At 38.5% G+C, this 5,363-nt stretch overlaps 1 pseudogene; it reads left to right on the forward strand.

Moving 5' to 3' along the window:
• Positions 1 to 2,246: 2,246 nt before the first annotated feature.
• Positions 2,247 to 5,363, forward strand: part of LOC116089495 — a 57,257-nt pseudogene continuing 54,140 nt past the window's right edge.

Raw genomic sequence — 5,363 nt, forward strand, 5'->3', positions numbered from 1 at the left:
ATTCTTGTATAAAAATGTCAAACCCCTAGGCGTGAGGTCACACCCCTATCCTGTACAGTGGGAAGATTTGTGATCTGAGTCTGGCTTGAATTAATAAAAGACTCTTGTTTCTCTACATCAGGTCAGCAGTTCTTAAGAGTTCTCCTGGGGATCCCGATGCAACCCGGACACAACAAGAGAAGTAAATAAATCAGGAGCTCGAGGAGGTGGGAAGAAAAAATGCTAACTCAGAGACATTTGGGCTAAATGACTTGATTGTGCAATGAATCTGAGGGCAGGAGTGACTAAGCCAGCTCAGTCAACGGGTTCTCCAGAGCAGGAGTGAGGATTGAAAAGAAAAAAAGACAATTAGACAACACTATTTATAGCATGACCCCAGCCAGTTCTGAGGCTGAGGAGGAGTTTAATTTTTTTTCTATTCCATTTTTATATCATTCTGGGTACAAACAAACAATATGGTCTGTCCTTAAGGCATGGACAGAGTAGTCAAGGAACAAACAGGGCAAAAATTCAAGCAATAAACAAAGTCGGTGATCACTATGCGTAGGGGTTAATCAGGTTGATCCAAATACAAGGAATACAATACATTCCTTGGCTGTATTTTCTTTGAGCCTTCTTCATTGTCCAAGCCCAATATCAAATTCCTGCCAAATTCCTAGATGTGGCCCCAAAAGTTCAACTATGACTACTACGAAGGCATCAGTTTGCTCTATGAAGTGTATTAGTAAGATGGTAGGGACAAAATCCAGGATACAGATCTCAGAAGAGAAGGGAAACAGAGAGAAGGCCATCTTACAAGACACGTAAAGGTCAGAGGACACAAAATGGAGACTGAAGAGACGCCTCCTCATTCTCACTTCTCTTGGGGGGAAGGGAAGTTTAAAACAGGGTCTTGGCTAGCTCGGGCTGGTTTCAAACTTACTCTCTAACCAATGAATGCACTGAATTCCTGGTTCTCCTGCCTCTACTTCCTGAATGCTTGAAGACAAAAGGTCTCATAAAACAAATATAAAGACAGAAATATAATATAATATAATTCACTTGGGATTTGAACAATCCTTTCTTTTGCAGCAGAAGGTTTTCAATCAAGCTTGCTCTCCGACTAGGCATGAGTCCTCAGAAGTCACCCTCAGTAAACCATCCTCTATTCTTCCCACACTCCACTCTGATTCCATGTTATGGAAGGATGCCATATTACCTCACTGGGACCCAAGGTAGCTCTGTTTCTGGAGGGAAAGAATGTGAAGAAGGTAGAAATAATAGCAACTATTGCCATATATGAAGCAGGGTTCTAAGCTAGACTCAGGATATCAATAAGAAAATCTTCTGGAATTTTCCAGAGATAATAAACAAAATTATATCTTTATAAACTGTGTAATCTGTTAGTTCTGAGTAGCAAGATAGAATACTTTATCTCTAGAGTGTTCTTTAGATCACCATGATCTTAAAAGAAGAAAGTGATGGGGGAATCTTGTTTTACTGGTTTTTTTTAATATGTTTTTATTTATTTATAAGTTATTTACATGATTTATTATATTTTGCATTACTTTTACCTTATAGTTTTTAAATGGCAATTTAGAAAATATAACAGTAAAATACAAACATAATCTTTCTTCTATGGTGGGTTGTAATAGCATTTCTACTTTCCTTTACAATACGCATGTCCTCTGGAAAACAAAAGCTTATCAGTGGGTTTCTTGAGACTTTCTTGAGGCTATAGATGTTATGACAACATTGAAAGATGTCTAAAGAAAGACAACTATTCTTAACAGATCCTAGAGGGAAGAACACTCAAGTTTCTGGAGGCAAATGTGGAGATGAGTCTCATAATCAACCATCTGCAGCCAGGAGTCATGGATTGAGAGTCATCCGTGAGAGCAAGCAGCCTCTCCAGCAGGAAGCATGGTGGATTCTGCAATGTGGGATAGATCCCCCAGTTAATACTCAAAATTAGAGGGTTCTATTTAAAGATCAAGTAACATGAATAGTCATTTGAGATTTGGTGGGATCATTTTAAACAGAATTTCAATAGAATGTTACAATAGATCCACTGCCCACAATACTTGAAATCACATTTAATAGATAATGAGAAAGCAAAGGATCTACAATGGCCTCTGGCTGCTAACATTTACATAACTTGGCCACTTCTCTTTGTTTGGCAGTAACAGCCATTGTTTATTGAAGCTCCTCAGTGTCCGGGGTACTATAGGTAAATTGTTTTTCTCGCTTCAAGTCTTGGCTCCAAGATGACCAAAAAAAGAAGAAACAATGGTCGTGCCAAAAAACAATGGCCGCGGCCATGTGCTGCCAATGCGTTGCATGAACTGTGCCTGGTGTGTGCCCAAGGATAAGGCCATTAAGAAGTTTGTCATTCAGAACATTGTAGAAGCCACTGCTGTCAGGGACGTATCTGAAGCAAGTGTCTTCGACGCCTATGTGCTTCCTAAGCTCTATGTCAAGCTGCATTACTGTGTGAGCTGTGCCATCCATAGCAAGGTCGTCAGGAATCGATCCCAGGAAGCCCGGAAGGACCCAACACCCCCATCACGATTCAGACCTGATGGCGCTGTACCACGACCCCCACCAAAGCCTATGAAAAGAGATGGTTTTGTAAGGGCAGAAGGAAAACTTCATGGAAAAATAAAATGGAAGTTCTACTTAAAAAAAAAAGTGTTTTTCTCACATAACACAATCTGGTGAGCATGCCCTTATTCAAAGGTGAGGTTACCAAGGCTTAAATATGTTACATGGTTTAGTCAAGGTCAGAAAATTAATGACTAAATCTACATTTTTATCACTGACCCACTGGACTCTGGACAATGTGAATCACATCTAGTTGCACTTTTTTCATTATGCGTATTACATGTTTTCTGTATGTTTAAAGAAGCTTCATAGTAATATAAGAAAAAACAATGCACCCTCTGTAAATTTCAGCACTTCACAAAACATTGAGATCCCTGGAAATGGTTCTAAGGGAGCTAAAGCAATCTGCAGCTAAAAAGGGTTGTACATGGGATAAAAGTCATCGTATCTTCATCCAAGACTGCTATTCCTAGGGAGAAAGAGATATTTTTTTTCTGGCTTAGATATGCTTTTGTTCAATGGATAATCTTAGAATTCTTAGGCTAAATTTTTAAGTTTATTAAAAAGGCTCAAAATAATAAGACCTATCATCCTTGCTGACTTCAGAGAGCCTGTGTAGAAAGTGAGAAGATAAACTTAAGATACCAAAACCGTTGTGAAATAGGAGAAATCATGAATTATAGTAACATGAGGATAAATTGATAGCCACAAGATAATAGCCAAGTCCTTTGTTTTATATGTTTTCATTTTTATTGATTGATTGATTGAATTTGATAATTTTATACATGCATATAATATGTTCTCTTTATGTTCAATACCTACCGTCTATTATCTCTATCCAGTGTAATCCTCCTCCCTAATGTTCCTTTTCTATACTTCAATCTTTTGGTTTTTGGTTTTGAAACTCACTACCTATATGGGAAGTATGCACTGGAGCCTGTTGGATACAGAGAGGAAGAAAATGACCATCTATTCCCAGAATCCATAAGTAGCCAGTAGTTCAGCCAGAATCCACGATTGATTGATGGGCAGTCTGGACATGTGTAGACCCAGTGCAGACAACTGTGGCTGCTATTGGGTTATGTTCACATTGTTTACAATGTACCCTAGAAATGACACTTTGTAGCCCTTCTCTCTATCATCCATCTTTTATATTATTTCTGTTCAATCTTCCATAATGCTCCTCAAGCTTAAGAGAAGGTAGCATAAATATCTCCTTTAGGATGAGCCCACAAATATAACTTATTCTTAGCACCTTCAGCGTGATAAGTTCTGCCTTCGCTGCGACATTTCATAAAGAAGTTTCTCTGATTGAGATTGGGAGAGGCATTTGCCCATGTGTATAAACATAATAATTAGAATGTAGTTTAGCTCCATGTCAATTTATCTAAACAAGAGTGAGTTCTCCTGTAGGATCTAAACCTTTCTCTATAACAGGCATACATCCCTTTCTTTGAAGGGATCCTCAACTCCAATTCAAGAAGGGATTGTTTTCACCTTAAAGTTGTGCAACCACTGGACCAATGGGCACAACATGAATAGGCAGGTTTGCATTGTAGGATTCACAGATGCGTAAGATCATTGACACCTTTCTCTCCAGGAATCTATACAACACCATTTGGCACATAAAAGCTAGCCAGCAAAGAAGTTTCCACCTCCCTTCCAAATCAATTTCTCTATGGCCTCCATCCAAACTGAGTGGCATCTTCAGCTATAGGGTCTTAGTATGCCGCTCTAGAGGGCAACCAAGAGGAATGTCAAAAACCTGGAAGCCTCTAAGGCTTTCTCCATGTTCTGTGATGATAAAAGAGATCCTGTGAAGCTATGGAGGTCTGTATAGAGGTTCTTTAAAATGCTAGAAATACAAACACAAATACTCCAGATCGATGTGGTGGGATACACCTCAGTCATAGCACTCTAGAAGCTGAGGAAGGAGACTCACAAGTCTGAGGGCAGCCTGGGTATGAATAGCAAAACCCAGTCTCAAAGAAAAGTACTCAAAATAAAAGAAAATAATGTTTCCAGTCATTCCCCACGAATCTTGTATCTGAAGCCTTCTATCACTGAGCACAGAATTTGACAATTTTATTTCCAAGTCTCAGAAACCTCAAAGTCAACATGTCTAGACTTGAAATTATTATGTTCTCACTGAAAATATTCTCCTCTGTTTTTCCCATCTCTCTAAAAGATGGCACAAGATAATAGCTCTTTGGGAATATCATTGACTCTTTTTCCATCTGCCCAAATCTAATTACTGTGTTGTGTTGACTTCTGCGTTAGCTATCTCTTTCAATAAACATTTACTAAGTGCTACTATGTGGAAGCTGGATTCAAATGGAAAGATGCAGAGCTCACTGAAAAAGCCTCCTTTCCATATGATAATGTAGGATGAAAACCACGTTGGCTGTGTCATACAACAATGGGCATTTATATTAATTTGAAGTCTACATTAAATAGTTTAAAAATGAACCTGCGAATACAACACACTGGGACTAGGTAGTTGTAATGACCAAATTCTTCTAATAATGTTTTACTTTAATAAGCTAACAAAGTGTGTTTTTCTGATCCTTATTTTTCCATCTACCTACCTTTCTCTTTGCCCAGCAATTGGCTTCTGCCATCTTTATTGACACAATCAAGAACCAATTAGGAAACCAGATTTCAGTATCAGCTCCTCCTCTAACCCATGCCCCATAGTCCCTAAAACCATCTCCTCCAGAGTTCTTTTTGTTGTTGTTGTTGTTATTTTGATTTTGTTTTCTTTTTTTTTTTTTTTTTTT

The sequence above is a fragment of the Mastomys coucha genome, unplaced genomic scaffold (genome assembly GCF_008632895.1).
Source record: "Mastomys coucha isolate ucsf_1 unplaced genomic scaffold, UCSF_Mcou_1 pScaffold14, whole genome shotgun sequence".
NCBI lineage: Eukaryota > Metazoa > Chordata > Mammalia > Rodentia > Muridae > Mastomys > Mastomys coucha.